Source organism: Fistularia commersonii, chromosome 35 (assembly GCF_037954325.1).
Source record: "Fistularia commersonii isolate RoL2024-O1a breed Wild chromosome 35, RoL_Fcom_v1.0, whole genome shotgun sequence".
Taxonomy (NCBI): domain Eukaryota; kingdom Metazoa; phylum Chordata; class Actinopteri; order Syngnathiformes; family Fistulariidae; genus Fistularia; species Fistularia commersonii.
This window is the reverse complement of record NC_141318.1, coordinates 7,705,689-7,726,605: the sequence shown is the minus strand read 5'-3', so window position 1 is coordinate 7,726,605 and position 20,917 is coordinate 7,705,689. Positions and strand designations below refer to the sequence as shown.

The following is a 20,917-nucleotide window of genomic DNA, read 5'->3' as shown; positions in this document are numbered from 1 at the left end:
GCATCCCCTTTCCCAAAAATCCCGACTAGTTTCCTGCGGGTACTGTAAAGGTGTCAGTGAGCCTTAAATGAAGTGCTTTCAGATTGTTGAAGACCAACTTCCAAACATCAGGTTTCAGGGTCAGGTGCATTTTTCATTTTTATGACATTCTGAAACTGTCAGTGCAGCAACACACGCTTCATGCTGTGGCTTGTCAGATGTGCAGGGGAGAAATTGTTTACAGGATTTGAACTTTGAACACAGCAACTTTACATGCTCCCTGTGTGTGCAAAAGAGGTGGGGACCTGCAAAATATTCAAAGAGACAGTATTCCAATTTCTATATGCATGTCATTTCTCTGCGTGACTCTAGGCTTGTCACTTTTCACCCCATCTTCAAAAACAAGCACAGAGAGTACATATCCTGGCATTTTCCGTCGGAACCGTCCGGATGACACCGGAGCACAAAAACGATTTTTTCCAGCAAAAGCTGAAAGAAGAACTCTCGTACGTTTAACCTTGTTACTACTTTGCCAAGCTTTTGGCTCAAAAACGTTTGAGCGGTTGACTGGTACGGGCAGCAACCATTATATGGCTGCGGTGTCATTGTTTTGGTCAAAGCGTGTCCACTAGAATGTTTGGGGTTTTGCCATTGAAAGGATCAGATTGTTATTATCACTCCGTCAAGACCATGAAAGGATCTCTGCTGACCGACGGGCTCGCCGAGAGCCTATCATCATCGTCATTCATCTCCAGCAGCTATCTCCTAACTCACAAAATATGTTATTGTTAAATTGTTTTTTAGCTCTTATCCGGTCGTGGCTTCATGTTTACAGATGCAGATTTCCAAAATAAGATAATCTCGGCTGTTTCCGTAACGGGTTTCGCTTCGCTTCGACAAGCGTTTTGTTTCAGGGCTTATGGCCAGTAAAGGTCATCTATAAAATCTCATAAAAGCGCCGTGCATCGTTTTGTTGAATACATTTGGAAATGTTTAACGACAACTCGGTTTTTTCTCGCCTCCCAGATAAGACTGAGCCGTTGAAGTTACTCCATCGCCGAAGCCCAATGTACCCCAGATGGCAACTCTCACACAAGATTCACGAGGGATTTCAGCATCGTTCAGGTTTATCCCTTACAGGAATCCTTTTTTATTGACGCTGTCAGATGCCAACAGCAAGACAAAAGACAGCGCTTTCAGTTGAACAACTTTGATGGTGGCTCGTAGGACAACATTGGCTATTCTCCACCGCTACTAGCGATATTGATCTCACTTAACACGGGAAAGCAATCATTTTGATCCGTTTCAAACCAATCCGTGGGAATCAAGACTCGTTTTCAGAAAAAAAGAGAAATATGATCAACAATGCACGGCCGAGCCTTGAACTCCTTTTCAGATTTACTCACTGACTGATAAGAGAATGGCAGTGATTAGGTGACAGACTTTGCATCTCGACACTCGTGAAATGCATGAACTCTAAACGCCCTGAACTTTCCGATTCATTAATGAGTGCCTTGTTTCCCTCTGAGCATTTAGAGCTCCGCTTTAACATAAAACATACCTCTGCTTTTCTTTTAGCTCTATCATCGTTGCTGGCCTCCTCAACAATTTCCCTGTGTGATTCTCGACATCTGCTGCCAGCTGGCCAGGAATCCGAGCTGAGCTGTGTATATCAGTAAATATTCCATATAGTTCTTTGGAAATACTTTTCCTGACAGTATCTGGCAGCTGGGCTGCACTAATCAGAGTTCTTTGGAAGCTCTATTGATCTCACTTTGTAACTAACAACAAATAACATGTACTTTTATTACTTGGTGAACATTTAGTCATTTTCTTTCCCCCCCTAATCCTTTCAAGTTTATTCTCTGCAGCGCTGTATGCGCTACGTTCTCTTGCACTCTCCCTCTCAATCCCTCATCCCTCTCTCTTTCTATCTAATCCCAGACGAAAGGGAGTTGGACACTTCCAAAAGTTGGATTTGTAAATAGCTTGAACCACATCTGAGGGAGAGACAGAATTAGCAGGAAAACACCAACTCGGTGCAGAGGAGGAGAGTGAGCGAGAGAGAAATACTGTATTGTCCAATTTTCAAGCCCAGAAATTAAATCCTCTAATGCAACTCCCATACAAGGGGTTATACGAGACACAAAAGTAAATTTTCAACAGTGGTTAGTCCAATGTAAACCTTGGAGCCGTGCATAGTTTCCAACTTCACTTGACCAGAAGTTTCTGTTTGATCTGTTATTCTTGAGAAATTATCAAAGGTAATATGATCACTTCAGGACCCACGAGAACATCCGTCACTGAAACAAACATTAACGGCCAAGACGCGAGGAAGCGTTCGTACTTTGCCGACAGAAAAAAAGCATCCCCGGCAATCATTACCGGCATTTTCGGCGCTCGAGGTTGCTGTGACATGAATGACGTGTCCTGTGCTTTATTCCAGGAGACACCTTCCGGGCACCAAGGTCCGATCAGACGCCATCTCGAGCTGCATCCTTTCCAGAAAGGCCCTCGCTCTAATAGAACGTACTTATTGACGCCTTTGTTTAATAGCGTTGACATAAGAGAGGAACACGCTGTTTAGGTGTGTTTATTATGACTGGTGATCACAATGGGAACCTCAGACTCGGAATCAAAGTGCTGGAGCTCTTTTGATGCCGGACCCAAGTGAGCTTGGATGCTGGGATCAGCTGGCTCCTCTGATTCATTAAGTCTGCTGACATTTAGGTGTAGCATGTGATAGAGCACGAGCTCGACATTCACGCCTTTTAAGAACCCCACTCCCGATGCAGATTTTGAAAAAAAAAAACAAAAAAAAAAAAAACACGCAGTCCATAAGGCACACCGGGATGTCTACACCTGAAAGATTTTGGCGGCGTTCTACGACATTTACTCCCAAACTTGGCCGTAACCCACGTGAAAGCCCACGGGGAATGGCAAAGCCTCACGTCTGCAGCCGATTAGGGATAGAGATTAAGGCCTGCCAGGAGAAACCAGGCCATGGTGGAGGTGTGGGTACTGGGAGAGATGGAATGAATAAAAGACGAGTTCAAACCAAACAGGCCCGCCGGGCTTATCCACCATCCACTGCAGAGTAGTTTGAGCTTCCTGATAAAGATGCAAGACAACTATGTTGGGTAGAAGACAGAGAGAGGTAAAAAAAAAAACTGTGAACCATTAAGTTTACATAGGCTTCAACACCCTTCTCCTCATCTTTCACCGTATTTGATGGCACTTTTGATTATACCATCATGCCGGTACTTTAAACTTCTCTATAGATGAGATGGTTTTTGTCTATTCTTCAATTTAAAATTAAATTGTGCCTTGTAGTTATTTACATATATTTATGTCAGCAGAAGTTTATTCCATTTCTTGATGAAACACTTTTCATCTCAATCCCACTTTCAATCTAGAAATCTTTGTGACGGTTTACTCGAGTATTTGGTCAATCACGTGAAATCCACAGTAAACTGGAGCTATGGTTCACTGAGGCTGAAGCATCATGATTCGGTGGCTGAGATTTGGGAGAGCGGTCGGAAAATTAACGACTAAAGATCAATGCAGAAAATTCACCGAAAAGTTAGTTAGTCATCTCGACGGAGTGGGGCGCGTTAGACCGCTTGATAAATCGAGCAAAATGTCGAAAACGGGGCGCTCAAATTCACTCACTCATTCGCACTACTGATTTTGCTGATGAGTTTCTTCTCTCTTGTTGACGCGCCAGTGAAGTGTAATGTTTAGATCGACAGAAAACATAATTTTCGTGCTTCGGTCTAATGAGCCTAAGTTTGATATGTGTGAATACGTTGTCAAACGCTCAAGAGAAGCCAATTGAATATCAATCAAACAACCGTTTATAAGAACGCGTTGAGTAGCCGCGGTCATTTAGATCATTTGTTTTTTTCAGCACGCACCTGCGATGAGGAACCAGTCAAATGATGCGTAGCAATACCACTGTTTTGGGTGCTTGCCTTGTCTATTTGTTTTAGTCTGATTTTGCCTGAGCTTTTACTCAAAACTAATGACAGTTTGTTAAATATGTGTGCCTGGATGACATTCAAGGGGATACCTTATACCCAGGCAAAATACGAAAATGAACCGTAACTGTTTTAATGATTATGTAGATTAGAATGGTTTATATTCTCAAATATCTTCCAGTAATAGAAATCCTCCTCCCCTCAGCTCTCCTTAGTCCTGTCTTTTTGAAACATAGCGCCACCATCTAGTGGCAACATCTGGAAAAGATCTGCTTTTTCCTCCAAATAACCCACTTTATACGCAAAGCAACGGTCTCCAATACAGTACATACAACTCATGTCGCTTCTATGGTAACACAAATAACTCCAAGCCAATCATTTGAAGTTCATCCATACTCCACTAATGATGCTAATAAGGCTAATGACAAAGAGGATCCTCTGTTCTCCTTTCATGTCAGCCATGAAACGAGAACAACATCTCTCTTCCTTAGGACAGTATTAAATGGATTTTGGCTTCATGGGGTAGCTCAACTCTCTTTGAAATATCTCTCTTCTTCTTCTTCTTCTTCTTCTTCTTTTTTTATCATAAGAGAGGAGGCGACTGGCGCAAGTGAGAGAAAGCGGGAAAAGGATTGTTTGGAGTCAGAAACACATTTCAAAGGCTTCCCCAAAAACAGCCTGCGAAATCTGAGATGAAACCAGCTAATAAAGCGCCACACGGCAATAAATAATGCAACAAGAGGAAACAACATGAAAGATCTTTTCATCTCATATAGAGAGGAAAAGGGAAAGGAAGCAGGGAGAATATGTACACTCTCAGTTCTGTAGTCAATACAACAGTTTGCTGGACTTCTCTTTGAAACTTTGTAACTTTTGGTCAACAGAGAAATCTCATTTTTGCCTCAATTGATATTGCGGTCAAAAAAAAAAAAGATAAACGATAAAAAAAAAAAAGACCGGAATAACTTATTTTGAAAGGCTGACACCCGGTTAACACAATGACCTTTGACATTTTCTTCTGCTGGTCTCTGCACACCCTTTTGCAGTTCAATATTCTCTACATATATCAGCGAGATTACAATTTAGTTTTTGTTGGTTTATTTCCCCCTTTTATTAGACCATGTGACTATAATCCCATTTTCCCCCCTTTTTTAGCACAACAGTCAGTTCACAGTGCAGCCTGTATCACCACTCCAAATGAAAAGTGGAGCCAAATCTTATGACTCAGTACAATCAACAGGCCAAAAAATCCCTTCACAACCACTTAAAATAGTTCTGTCCACCAGCTGACGGCCAAGGACGGAGATCAAACCGACCACAAAGCATGGGGGTTGAAACAAGACCAACTAAAGGATTTCCTCTTGTAAGCTCTGATAAATTAGAGTAGACGTGCATGGGATGTGGGCTTCCTGGAGAGGATAAATGAGCTTGAGCAGTGACTGGAAGTGGACTGTGTGGTTATGATATTATTAATAAAGATGGCATGGAGAGTGGAAGCTCTGTAGCTGCATGTGTCACTATTGTGTGTCTGTCCTTGTGTGCGTGTGTGTGTGTGTGCGTGTGTGATTGAGGGGCTGAAGAGTGAGAGAAGAAGGCAATATCACACTTATGTAATGCTGACATCTTGTGGCCAAATTAGTAACATGCAGCTTTGGGTCATGTACAGTTTCTTATTTATTGATTGTATGTGGTGACGTATTCTGAAGTACACAAAATTAATGCAATTATTATTATTATTTGGATGGCCAAATGTAAATCATAACTTTTAGCACACAACAGCATAACATGTAACAGCAGCAAAAACACTGAAACAGTCATTCTACTGATCCAGACCGGATGGCAACGTGGCCTCGGTTCAGTATAGAGTTTGACATCAATTTAAATGTCGCAAATAATCAGCAATAACTTGAGTCCTCCAAAATGAGGCAGGATTTTGGAAGAGACAGCATATTAATAATGGGATTAAAAATAAAATATCCAGCCAGGTGTTCCAGTGAGCCTAAATAAACAAGGGTATAATCAAATCATCCATTCAATTATTCACACAATATCAAAATGCTTGGCCTTCAGAACACTTTACATAAATTCACACTGACACTAAAAGTACAATTTTATGCATTTCCATAAAATGATTTTTGTAGCCAATTGCCCTCGATGACTGGATGAGCAATTCTTGTAAGCATTGGAATTTAAAGAAAATATTTACAACCAAGCCAAACTATAATAGAACTTCCCATACACAATTACACATCCAGTGCACTCTGCAAGAGTTCCATGGTTGTTATCAGGCGTTGGGGTTTGTCTCCTTTTAAGAGGGAGGAATGGATTGATACATCATGTGTATCGAGTTTCAGCAAAATATACACAGCTATTAACTTATAAAGGGGGCCCCAGACAGATCAGATAGCCCGGGGAGCACGGAAAAAACAACAGATTTGCAAGGTTTTCACTTTCTCAAGATTGTCTGTTTATTTTATTTTATTTTTTTTTTATATTTGAAATATACATGGGTCATTTTCATATTAAAATCCAAATTAGAAGAAAATGCCCAGAGAGGCATACACAAGGTTGTAAAGTAGAGCAGTGGTTAGTACTACCGACTCAAGCAAGAAGGTTTCTGGTTCGATTCCCATTGACATGAGGAGTTTGCATGTTCTTCCCAACACGTTCCCCAGTTTCTTTCCACAGGACCAAAAAAATGTTATAGGTGAAAGGAGCACTTAAATTGTCCATAGATGAGGATGACAGGGTAAATCACAGGGTCTCAAAATGGGCCCTTTGGTTGACAGAATACCAGGTTCAGGTTAAACCCCTGAACCCCATGAATGAATATTACATGGGAAGCCTAAAAAACAACAAAATCCATCTATCCATCCATCCATCTTACCCCACTTATACCTCCCTCTCCCCCGCCACTTGGTCCAGTTCTTCTTGGGAGACCCCAAGGCGTCAGGGAGTGCTGGAGATCATGGCCTGATGAATCCAACAGAACCACATCGTCTTGATCATCATTTTGAGACTTGATCCTGCGGCCACCAAACCGGATCCCCTCAACGCCCTGGCCGCACCTAGAAATTCTGTCCATAAAAGTTATGAACAGAATTGGTGACAAAGGGCAGCCCTGGCGGAGTCAGCAGAAACAGATCCGACTTACAACTGGCAATGCGAACCGAGCTCCAACATCGATCACACTGGGACCAAACAGCCCGTATGACAGGATTTGGTACCCAATACTCCCGGGGCACCCCCCACAGGATTGCTCCGGGGTCACGGTCGAATGCCTTCTCCAGATCCACAAAACACATGTAGACTGGTTGGGCAAACTCCCCATGCCCCCTCGAGGACCCTGCCGAGGGGGGAGAGGAGCCCATATCAATCCTTCGGGCCGTGCCCGCCAGAGACCCATGGTTGACGACCCAGCCACTAGGTACTCGCCACTGAGCCCCGTCCCCGGGCCTGGCTCTAGGCTTGACTCCAGGACCCACGTCTGGGCAAGGGAAAACTAGGTCCAACATTTGTCTCCTTCATGAAGGTCTTCTCAGCCACACTGTCTGGTCTTTCACCTGGGACCTGTTTGCCTTGGGTGATCACTGCAGGGACATAAATCCCTCGATAACATAGCTCCCAGGATTACTGGGATCCGCAAACCCCTCTACCAGAGTAAGGTGGCAGCTCATGGAGGGGAAACAACAAAATACTTCATATAATTCCTCTTGTTTTGCAATGGCTCAAATATAAAAATATATATTCTGGATGCTACATATGCTTTCGTGAATCTTACAGGACTAATAGGTTACCATTGTCAAACCACATGAATATTCAGTCAGTCAAGATTAAAATAATGTTTTGGATTCCACAAATGAAAAGGCACTGAAAAACACTTGAGCCAAAAAAACAAGTCCACTGAGGATGATAACCTTTTTACCCATTCCCCTTATGGTTTCTAACCTTTTCAAGGTTTCATATTCTGCATTCTCTTTTTCTCAAGCTCTCTCCCTTGTTCCCTGCCTACTTCTGGGCCAAAGTGGGATACTCTTCTAAATAAACAACTCATAAATATAAAAATGCATTCATGCTTTGTATGTAAGGGACATTGCACCTTCACAAAACAAAGTAACCAGTATATAACCTCCCCGCAGATTCTAAGCTGGACTTGATATTGGTCCTTTAGGTTAAACCCATGCAGCCCCAAGCGTGGTGTACATATTGCATTCAAAGCCTAGAAAAACCCTAAATAGGTCTAAACCATTTCTCCAACCTCTTCTCCCGCACTGCTTCACAAGCTTATGGTACTTGAATTGCACTCATTAGCTCCTTCCGAGGGGACAGTCAGGTCTAATGGAAGCATTTGCTCCAAAAAAAACAAAAACAAAAAAAAAAAAAAAAACTCCATGCAACAGTTCCCATTCCCCCAAATCACCCACAGCATCATCCAGAAGATTCTGATGAGTTCAGAGCAGTGCCTGTACATCTTCCAGGGTCTTCCGCTCGCTCCCTCGCTGTTAAAACACATTTTGAACCCCTTGCTACATATACAGGCCCTTAAAGTACTCAAGATAGATGCTTTGCTTCAGTCTTATCAGCTTTTTGGCAAAGCAGAAGAGGTCACCTAAAATTGTAGTTTACAGGCGCTTGTTATTCTCTCTATTCTTTATCTCCTGTGTGCCGTCAGCCCTTAGCAGGGTTGCAGTTTGATGATGTTCAGCAAGTAATGGTTTCATCTCCTATTGCACTTTAGACCTGTTGTCTGGGGATCCTCTAGAGAATACCAAAAATTGGTGGAAGATGATGGACCTTTAATTCTTTCCACATGTTTCCACATGTGCAAAACATCAAGAAAATCTAATGATAAGGTATACAATAAGCTTTTATCAAATTCAACTTGAAAACAATTTATCAAGACAATGTATAGCTCTGAATTTAAGAAAATGATCTTATATTATATACTTTATGATTTAAAGTCTGGACAGAAAATGCTTGAATTAATTATCAGAATCTGTCCGAATAAATAAAAGATGGGAAAACACACACCAATAATACCAAAGAGGGATTCAGGTTTAAAACAAAACATCCATGAAAATAGATAGAATATCTATAACACGAAGAGGGTAAGAAGAGTAAATAGGAGTTTACAGGCTTTACAGACAGAATTATCAGAATCTGTCTGTTTAAATAGAAGATGGGTAAAAACACACCAATAATACCAAAGAGGGAGTCAGGTTTAAAACAAAACATCCATGAAAATAGGTAGAATGTCTATAACACTCAGAGGGTAAGAAGAGTAAATATCAAATTGAATTCACTGGAAATAATTCCTTTGAAAAAACATTTAGACATATATTTATAATCATATGATCCATCCATTCCCCCCCCCCCCCCCCCACATGTCACCCCGACATCGTTCTTCCATTGACAAATTATGACATCATGACTACATGAACATCCTTCGCAATTACGCACGAATAGAGTAAATACGTGGATAAGAAGGCGTGTGTGTGAGAGTATGTGGGTGTGTGTGTGTGTGTGTGTGTGTGTGTGTGTGTGTGTGTGAGTGAGAGTGAGAGAGAGAGAGCGAGAGAGAGAGAGAGAGAGAGAGAGGGTGTGCGTACGGGAGGTTGCGAGAGAGGGAGGGTGAGAGACATAGAGAGACATAGAGAGAGAGGGGGGGGGGGGTTTACGTCATTTCAACCGCGCGCGCCTCAACCCTCGCACCTCACGCGCTCACCTGCCATTGGACTTTTTTTTTTTTCTGTAAAACGTTCCGTTTTGTTTGTCACGCGAGACTTTGGGTCTCACTCCGCCTCGCGCTGCTTGACACCAGCTGATATGGATTACGTCGTTTTTCTTTTTTCTTAGTTTTCCTTTTTATTGAATTTTATTTATTTATTTATTTTATTTTACTTTATTTTTTTTTGTTTGCTGTCCGAAGTTCGTCCACATTCAGGAGGGTCTACTCGACCAGCGTTAAGGAGGGGGTTAGGCTGAGGATTACAAGCCTGCTTAACTAGGTAAGGTCTTTAAAGCTAATTATTAAATATATTACCTGACTGACTGAATAACACAAATCAATTTTGGTCTGTGCTGTTTTTTTTTTTTTTCCTTTTCCTATGTCTGAAGTGTTGAGTGCTGGTATGCAAAAAACAGGCTGGAGTCAAATGTAAAAAGAAAAGACATAATAAAAAGGAAAATGTGTTATTTGTAGCTATAGCATTTGTTTACTAATTAAGTGACTTAATCCATACATATGTACATAGATACATAGATAAATGCACATACATACATATTAACAATGAACATCTGACAATCAAAAGCATAAATAACCACTTATGTGTTAGAATTTGAAATGAGTTGGAAATGGATTGGAAGCTACAAAATAAGAACCTGTATTCTTCGAAGAAGATAAAAATACTTGATTGAGAAAACTGCAGGTGGACATGAAGCACATATGAGGAGGAGGAGGAGGAGGAGGAGGTAGGTAAGAGGGATTTTTAAAGCTTAGGGACAGTCAGACAGATTGGATTGTGGAAAAACGTATGGGAGGCTATAAGAAAGATGGTCCTAATGCTGTGTAGATCTCACTTGATGCAGTTAAGAGGATACAAACAGACTGACACACTCCCCCGGTCCTTTGAAAGAAGCGACTACTGTCGCCTCATGTGTTCAACCACCACTGAAGAATTGATTCTACACAGTCTGTGTAAAGTCTGAATGGGTTACACCAATGCAACAGCCAACAAGCATGTGTAACACGCACACACACAGACACACATGCACTCAAGGCCACATGCATTTTACAGTAAGATGTAGCTCTAAATATTTTGCTGCATCATGCTTCACCACCCACACCCCGTACAGATGCCACTGAAAACGTGCAATGGGCTGTGTGCTTTATTGTGAACCGTTCATCCACCTCTCTGTTTGTGTATGTTGTATGGATGTAGCTGTGTGACATGCCTACAAAGTGAGTGCTACCACTCAGAACTGAACAGAAAAAGAAGAATATGAGCCTCGCCGTGTTCTGAAGGCCCTCCCCAGCTTTATTAATTGATGATGTTATTTTTAGGCTTGGCTACATTTTTGATGCATTTGCATTTGTCAAGTTTAATACTGGGTGAAAACTCCTGGTGTATCTGTCAACCTTTGTATGCTACTGTGTGTATGTTTCACTGCACATAAACATATGCAACATACACATGAATGCAAAAATGTAGACAGAAGTTCTGTGTCTTTGTTATGTTATGTGATTTTATGCTGCACTTTCCAAACCAACTGATCAAAAGATTTAAGTATAAAATATAAGGTCTTTGCATATATGCACAAAATAAATAGCCCATAGTTGTTGGAAGTCAGTTTTTTAACCTCTGAACTAAACACCGACCCTCATGTTTACAAATTAAAAGTTGAACATCCTAATATTGAAAGTGGTAAATCCCTATCTTCAAAAGTAGATGGGGGAAATTAGAGAAAATTATTCTATCCATGTAGCACAAACAAGTTCTGCTTCAAAAACACATTTATCTGATTTATTCCATTACACGAGTGGTAGATCAGTGAGGAAAGAAAGAACTGCTCTAATGAGGTCTAAAAGGATGTTAGGCCAAACATAATCAGCTTTTCCATACAGGCAGCACTTTCAAACCGTGTGGCATCAATCTGAAACTCGTTGTTTATGAGTTCCTGGACAACAGCAGCTAAATGTATGTGCTTTATTGCACCTGGCTCACCCCTGGAAATCCATCACATCATATTAGACTGAGACAAAGTGAAAGCTGGATCTTGGTTTGCTGTTGCATATCAATGTATTTCTTTTATTCAGCAAGTTTGTCTTTGGCTATACACACAATTTTGAAAAATTACAAGTGGAAGAAAAGTACATGCCAATTTTTCCTGAGAGATGCTGTTGAACGATGTTGTTGCTCAGAAAGAACCTTTGAGCTTCTGGATGAGCCCTTCTCTTAACAGAGTAATTTTACTTTTTTGGTCACATTTACCTATTTTCCTTTTTTGAAAACGTTAGCTAAAAAGATCAATGCCATAACGGAATATCTAGTATTGGCTAGCAGAAAGCCGAAGAGAGGGACTTGGTCTGCAATACAGATCAAGGCTGTGAATGATACCATAAATTAAATTAACATTCGTATTTTACCTTTGGTTTTTTTTTGTAAAATATTGTGGATAATATGTAATGATATTTTATCCTATAAACGACAATGCTGGAACACACAAAAAGGATTTTTACCAGTTATTACAAACTACTAAATACATGCACTTCTTGCATTGCACAAACTGCGTTCGATAGATGGTTATAATTACAGAAGGAGATCATTAATTTCAAAATTAACTTCAACATCCAACACCCCTGCACAATATTACTTTGCCAACATACAATACAGCTAGGGAAACAGTCCATTGATATCTTTTGTTCCTGTCTGTAGATCAGTCTGGTCCCCTCCCTCCCCAATGGCTAACCAAGTCAGGTACAACCATTTACCTCTTCAAGGTGAAGTTTAATAAAAGGAGTAGGCAGTGGATATGGTGGGACATTTGTAAACACAAGATTCTGTCTTCTGAGGTGGGCTGAAAAAAGTCAACAGTTATTTACATTAAAATATAAAAAAGAAGAATGCAGCATGTCTGTTTCATTTCCCAATATCAGTGCAATGTCACAAGTTTGTTCTTGCTGAAATGTTGTTCATCACTGTGTTTGCCTCTGATTGGTTGTTGCTCCATATTTTCTATACTGTGATTTATAATGGATGTAATAAATAATGTGGACAACTGGTCCATGGCCACTGTTGTAGCCAAATGAAAATCTAAAGTCAACTAAGATAAACCAGACCAATATGCCTTGATGATTCGATCAGTCGGTACCAGGCTATTACCTGTCACGTGCTAGAAAGTACTGAGGGAACACAATGTTTCTCTGTCTGAAAACATTTCTGAAGCCATGATATGAGTAAGCAGAATTATCTGTATTTGAAGTACTTGTTGTTAATGTCATTAATGTAAAAAATCAACAAAGAACACTTTCATGGAGAAATGAGCAGATACAATGACAACAGATAAGAAAAATAGATTAAATCACTGTTTAATTGTACTTGCAACGAGTCGTGTTCATCTCTCCCGAGAGAAAGTTACAAACGTTCAGAACAAGGAAAATTCCTAATGTGGCCAAACATTTGTTGAGAACAAAAGTAACTTGTCACTACGTCAATAAAAGATATGAAGATAAGTTTCAACTAAGTACACAAAATGTCATGAGGATTCTCATCAGGTTCAACTCTTTCAGTCAAAATTTAAGAAGTATGATAGGACATGTGTGTCACTGTAGTAACATGAAATACCCTTTATCTGTGGATTTATAGAAAGAGAGAACTTTTTATCTCTCAGTATTACAGGAGAGACAGTGGGCTATTACCGCAAAGAATTCTTTTTGAGCCATGATCTTTCATTGCCAACAATTATATCACAAAATGATCTAAAAATGCATAGGAAAACAGTTCATGAAATGAGAATTGTGAATGAATATACCTGTATCAGGTTTATTTTTTATTCTATGTTATTTATTGCACATTACGAAATACTCAACCCTTTTGACAGAATGGGGATACGAGTTAATGTATTTTGACTCAAAGCCAACCTCCTCTCTCTGAGTCTCCAGTCAAAACACTGTAAATTGCAAAGAAAGTTCAATCAAGTAATTGAAAAAATGTTGCATATCATCAAAGGTTCTGAAATGTTAGAGGTCCTTATATAGTAAGACAATAACTGCATATTTAAAACATGTGAAAGAACACTGACAATAAGAGCAAATCATTTATATAGTTTTAGACAAGGGTGAAGCTAACCATGCATCTCAATAACAAGTTAATCTTGAAATTAAATAATTACATTTAAACACTCATTTACGTAAGTGTGTGCTATTGGTTTAGATCAATGAAAGAAGAACTACCTAAACTGTCATTTTGGTTGTTTTGATTTGGTTTGAGGCCTCTGAGAGGCTACTAGGAAGTGACCACCACCTTCTGCACTTCATCCGCCTTAGAGCCACCCTTTTCTTGGAAATGCAATCCTGTCACATCGTCTGCTACTGGATAACATTGAAAATAGACTTGTGCCTGTATTTTCTTATGCAAGGAAACCAATAACAATAATTTCTTTAAGCCAGGTTATTATCTTTGTTTTTTATAATTCCACTCCTTTATCGGTACAGTCTCATCATTAATTTTATATTGCTATATGGCCTGTTTGAAACTGAAAGCTAGCTGTGAAATGTGTGCATTTGTGGGGCATTTATTATCTTTTTCTTTGTCAAACTTGGTGTGAAAGTAAAAACCTGGTTGCTGCTGGTTGGATGTACACACTTGTACATAGTGTGTCACATGCATGTTTATCCCTCAAGTTTATGGCTATAAGACAGAAAGCTTCTGCAGCATATTGCTTACTTGAAATAAATATTTTATGGACATAAGATTTAACAACCATTTTCCCTCTTCATTTAATGAAGATGCAGTTTTGAGCACTCTTCACTGAACTATATGTTTTCAGTTGTAAACTTTCACAGATATGGCAATTGATAAACAGCCTCCAACTACTAACTATATTGCAATGAATGGTAAATGTACATTTGTAAATTTGTGCTGGTAGTGTTCATACATTAGGACATCTTTTTTTAGTGTTTTTTTTTTTTTGATTTGCCAGTTAAATAAAAAAGTAGTACATCATCCAAGTGTCATGGAAACAGGAGTAACGAAACTTATTTAAAGTTTTCCTCCATGAAATATTGAAATTGTTTCTTAGCCCACACTATCTCCTCTGTGTACAACAGTATTCAGACACGGCTCCGAAACATCGCATTTTGAGTTCAGTTGTCAGCCATAGATGCACTAATGCATTTGGCAGTGTAGTGCTGTCCGCAGTTCTGAGTGGGGCGGTTGAAAGAAATACAAAATACATCACTTTTGTTCCTCTCTTGGTTTTATTAGTAATAAATGAGCTTTTGGCCAGATTTTTTTTCATGGTTTCCAAAAGAAGACACAATCCAATTTTCCAGTGAGTGAGAATTGCCTAATCTTGTAATCTATAAATTATATCTATTTATACCTACATTAAGTAGGTATAAATTACATTAACCTTGAGTTGAACTGCTATGAAGTATTGTATTATTTAACTGCCAACATTTATGCTCAGGATTTCTACTGGAAGTCATGCTAAGTCATGCTGAAAACTGTCTTTTGGTCCACCTCTAAAGGGAACCTCGTCTGGGAGGACTAATAATAATAATAATAATGAAAATGCACTTTATTTGAGGGCGCCTTTCTTGACACTCAGGGACACAGTACAGACATGCACATACAAAGAGCAACTGACATAAATAGGCTTTAATGTTCATCTCATACTATTATGTATTGTTAAAAAAGCACAAAGAAATGTTATTTCTTTAAAAATTGCAATTTATAACACATTTTAATCTACAGGCGTATACATAGTTGTATGAGCGCAATGAATGCTGGGTTGATTACATATAGATGTAGCTCTGAGTTATCTTTGGCTTTCTGCTGAACTTTTGCTCGGTTATGGCAAAGTATATACAATAAAAATTCCACATTGTGCTGCTTTTGGGGACAATTTCCATTCCAATGAAAATAAAGGGACTGATGCCCCACCACCTTTGTTGTCAGTGGAGAGAGAATCCCCCTCCTGGTGGAACGACCCATCCAAAGCCTGATAAGGTAGTACACCACCGAACTGTTTGACAAACAGATGGAGAAAACTGTCATGAAGCAGCTAACAGACGGCCTGGTAAGGATTGACCAAAGCCAACTCCCAAATTACAAGGTCTGGTGCTACATATTCAACCACTACAGGAGGGTAGTGTGGCCACTGGAGATGACGGAGATCGCCTCATCCACCACAAGAAAGATGGACGGAAAAGCCAACGCACTTATCTGAAAGTGGTTGGGGCTGTCACGGTGCCTCTCTGAAACAGGCCTCTTTGGGTAGAACACACTCCAACTGCCACTGCAATCCATCCCTAAGGGCTATATGCAAGAGAAGACCAGGCTGGTCTTCGAGCTAAGGGAGTCCACTGATCAGGCAGTAAGGAGTGCAAACACCAGGGCTCCTTTGGGCCAGAAGTGGAACGCTTAAACAGAAGCTAAACAGGCTGTTAGCAGGCTGCAACATCAAGAGGTTGTTGGCAGAGTCCAGGTAGGCAGAGCAGGAATAGCGGGGAGGCGCCTCACTTCTGGTCCTAAACCAACTGCGAAGAGAGGAAGGAGATGTTGGTGGTGGAGGTGGCGAGGACGGAGGAAGAGCATGTCAAGATCAAGGCTGTGTTGCAGGGCCAGCAGGGAACCTGAACAACTTGGGAGGGAGTTGCCGCCCAGAACATCAGTTGGTCAAACTTGTGGAAGATGCCACAGGCAAGGATTAGTTTTCTCATTTGCGCAACATGCGACACAATTCCCTGTCCCCGTAACTTCCACCAGTGGGTTGGGAGCGAGGAATGCTGCTACGTCTGCAAAGCCTGCAACGCAAACCCCTTGCACATCCTGTCAGGCTGCAACATTGCATTTTTTCAGGAGCACGACAGATGGCACCACAACCAGGTCCTGAGGAAGTTAGCTCAGGTTCTGGAAAGGTGTCCACAAGATAACAAAAAGTCATCACCAGCAGAGAGCATCATCAACTTTGTTTTAGAAGGCATGCGCATGCAAAGAGTATTTGGCATAAATAGACTTTAATGTTTGTCTCATACTAGAATGTGCGGTTAAAAAAGCTCGAAGAATTGTTGTTTCATTAATAATCGTAATTTATTACACATATTTTAACCTACAGGCACAGCCATTGTTTTCTAGTGGTGATTAATGACATGTAGAGGTAGCATTGTGTTAACTTTGACTTTCTGCTTATGTTAACTTTTGCTCGGTTATGGTACAGTATGTAAATTAATAATGCCACATTGTGCTGGTTTTAGGTCCAATTTCTAGTCCAAGGAAAACAAAGAGACTCTCAAGGACAAGAAGGGAAGAAAGAAGTGGGAAATTGTTTCTAGACATAAATACTTCCTAAAGATCAGCTGTGTTCTTACTGCTTCTCTCCCGATGCATTTGACACATATAGCCATGCTAAGGTTTTTAATTTTTTTTTTTTTTTTTTTTTTTTTTTTAATTCTTTGATGTTCACAATTTGATGCTGCTACCCCATGTGCTCCCCAAAATGCCCCCCAGGGGCAAATAAAGTTTATTCTGATTCTGATTCTGACTAAGCTCCTGAATGAGCTCACGGGTGCTTCTAGTGTAAAACGGACGCTACACCCAAATGCTGTGCCCACAGTTTTCTTTCACAAGCATACAAAAGGTCCTTGGGAAACAAGTGTAGCCAACTCAAAAAAACTTGTCTCTCTCATGCAACATAAACAACAAGATATGTTGAGAGATTTTATTAACCTTTAATGTAACTTGTTAAATATTGAACAAATAGCAAGATAACATCTTGGTAAGCGGTAACCCAGTGATCCATTATTAAAACTTAACACAGGACCAATGATTGGGTTCTTGGAACTTTCAGCAATTGTTTAGTGAAAATTTCCAAAATGGATCACATATACAGGATTGTTTATGACAGAGACATCACTTGTTAATGTATAGAGAATTCATTTCAGACCACAGCACACAACCATGAACTCCAGTAATGCTTAAAGAATCATTGTTTCAGAAATCAGAAGTTTGGTCAGCAAGTGACCTTTGAAACTGAAAAATATTTATTTCTGTGGGTAATATGTATTTATCATTACTGTGACACTATTTTAGATTATATGTTCTGAATCGGATTTAAAAAGCAAATGAGCTACTTCTTGTTCTTCTTTCGGCTTTTCCTTCACGGGTCGCCACAGCGAATCAACCTTCTCCATCTCACCCTATTCTCTGTATCCACCTCTCTCACACCAAGCACCTTCATATCCTCTCTCACTATGTCCATAAAGCAAATGAGTTAAGATCAAGTATAGTATTCATAAAATACACCATAACTTTGGTCTTATCCCCATCTTTGTATTTCAGGATTATTATATGTCTTGACTACTTTGTAAATGTCAAACCTGTGTGCCATTCTACTCTTAACATAGGCAAACCGACCAAACAGACAACCTACCCCATTTCTATCTCTGATCCGTAAGACCTAATGCTATTTTTCTCTCTGATGTACATTGCTGTTTTCGCAATGTTTACCATGCACATAAGGTAGCGGCATTCAGGCTGTGATTTTCAGCTTGTTTGAAAGCAATGATTTTCTTGTTGTCCCCTTGAATTAATCCATAATGTTTTGGTGATAAAGCTGTGCAGTGAGCTATTGTTTTTCTTGTTCAAGCTCCACTTCTGAGCCATATATTGTCTTTGGTTGGGATTGCCAGTGTTTTCTTATGATAAGATGAATTTTCATTCTTGAATGGTACAATACTCATATAAAAACATATTGGTTTTATTGTATCACTTTCTTTATTTTTCAGGCAGATATGAAGGTTACCTCTGAATGGGGTTGTTTTTTTTTTTTTTTGGTTTTTTTCCTCTCTTTTTTGTTGGTTCAATGGGTAAATTGTTGCCACTGCAGTTCATTAATACTGTTATTTGAATGAGCAGGAGAGGGAGGACACTGCCAGAAGAGGTCCAGTTTGCTTCAGTCCATTTGTTATAGCTCAAAACTAAAATTGATTCAAAGATTGAAGCTTGTACATTGAATGGCCCTTGAGAAGCATTTATTCACGGTGAGAGATTATTAACACGTGCAATGCTTTACAGGGCCATCCAACTCAAATATGTTCCTGTTGCAAAAATGTTTTGAGGTTGTTGTAGATAAACATCATACCAACATATCACAAAACACAATATACTACATCTCTGTATTTTTCTCCTTATTCCTAGAGAAAACCATCAGTCTACAAAGCAGCTATATCTGCAGTCCATTAAAACAAGTGCTGGGTTGATGTGAAGTCTCTAATGCCAATCTGGGAGCCTCCTTTTAAGTCACTCCCTGGTGTTGACCTCCAGCCTCGCTTGTGTAAGACAGCTTTCCATGTTGTTCTTGACTACTGCTTCAGCTGAATGCGTGAGTGTGCTGAGCTCTCTCCTCTCTCCATTTGTCACAATTTCAAACGGAAATGGCTTGTCCACCTCCTAACAAGTGTTGGAAATAAATTTTAGCCTCCAAACATCTGGTGTATCTACCCTCAATCACACCACTCTCCAGAGCATAAGCTTGTATTTCAGATTTTTTTCTGGTATAAACTTTAGCAAATTCACTGGCAATCAGGCTTTTCCAGACAGTGGTGTTGCAGTCTTGGTCATATGGAAGAGAGGGAGATTTTCTTTTCAATGTGTGTACAGGGTCATAAAAGGAAAAAGTTAGCAATGAACTTCACACAGTGCTGTAGAAGTTTCATACCAAAAAGGTCCAAAAGCTCCAGCCATATTTAATTGCATCATTGTTTCAGTATTTGTGTCTCACTTAGAAATGATGTCTTCAGCATCATTCTTTTTATATCCCATCTAGATCCCATCTGATTTTTTTTGATCTGTGATAACTCAGACCAGAGACCTTGCTACCTTTGACCAGCCAGCTCACTTACCAGCAACATTTGCTGTAAGACATACAGCTCAATCAGCTAAAGCCTAAAGAATGTCAGGTCATCAGTGCATGTCTGAGATGGGATTTTGTGTCCCTATGTAGTTCTGCATGGAAGCGCTTACGGTATTCCACCCTTCAGCCAGGCTTTTTGTGTCTAATGGCTGAACCAATTTAGAAAATGCTATTTCAATACATTCCCTGGCTCAATGCAGAGTGTCATTGATCGAATTATCAAATGGAAGGATAGATTTCTCTGCAAGGCCTTGGGCGGAGATTCACAGCACACTCAAAAGACGACATCCATAAACCAGCAAGCTGGACATCATCATCCTACACTAAACTGATGTTTTCATTTCTTTTGTTCATAAATAACAATTTCGTAGAAATCTTTTAGCTCACACAGCAAAATATGTCACCTTGATTTGTTCATTCATCTCTTTTTGTTGTTGTCAGGAGAGAGAGATCTAACCAAGTCCCTGCACCATGAGGGTTGATAAATTCAGCGTCAGGAAATCTGGAGTTTTTGGCACATGGTTGCAGGTTCTCTTGCATTCACAACTTTTACTTTTAACCTGACCCTTTGGGAGGGTACTTAAACATGTTTTAACTACTTCACTAATTAGCTTGACTAGATTCCATTTTGTTACTTTACTATAATTTAAGGGAACTTCAGGGAGTTTCAGAACTAAATAAATGTTTAGATTTCTTCATTTGTTTATCCTCAGTACTTGCCGTTGGTTGTTTCTATACCACATAATTTACCTATTGCTTTCCAACCAAACAACTTCTTCCGTCTTCTCTCCATGTAATAAAACCTTTGTTTCAAAAAGAGATGGTGATTCTTCCATGACAACATCAATAACAGGGGCCTGAGTAGCTCTTAGGCGGATATAATGCAATTTATTCAGTACTGAATAAACATTAGCAGCATAAGAGATCCTTTGGTATTGTTGGCTTTTGTTATTTAGCCCTGGTCATTGACTCTCATTCAGTTTATTCGTACAGCACATAGTTATATCCGGGCACTTTTAGGAAGAAGTGCCAAACCCCAAATGCAACCAGAAATTGCATTACTGATTTTAAGAAAAATCTTTTTTGAAGTGTTGTTTATGGCTTTCTGAAAGCTTTTAGGTTGCACCTTTGGTAGGACCAACACATTACTACAAGGTGCCAATACAAGATACTGTAACAGGCACCTTGAATAATTGACTATGTATTTTCATGTCAATTCAAATTTTTGAATATCATGTGTTTTTAATATGTTCTGTCTCACCTCATTTTGGAATATCTTTTTCTCTCTGCCTCTCCCCCTGTCCTCCCTGTCTTTTTGTGTC

General features: G+C 39.8%; 1 protein-coding gene and 1 pseudogene across 3 annotated transcripts in view; both read left to right on the top strand.

Annotated features, from left to right (window-relative positions):
• The first annotated feature begins 2,915 nt into the window (after positions 1 to 2,915).
• On the top strand, positions 2,916 to 16,705 carry LOC147214049 (uncharacterized; annotated as a pseudogene).
• frmpd1a (FERM and PDZ domain containing 1a) overlaps positions 9,619 to 20,917 on the top strand; it is a 40,517-nt gene continuing 29,218 nt past the window's right edge. For 2 of the 3 annotated variants that reach the window (XM_086142737.1, XM_086142735.1), the window contains exon 1: positions 9,619 to 9,967. The gene's annotated coding sequence lies outside the window, so the exon portion shown is untranslated. Of the gene's footprint in view, positions 9,968 to 18,880; positions 19,017 to 20,917 lie in introns of all 3 variants that reach the window. The other variant, XM_086142736.1, reaches the window with a different exon arrangement.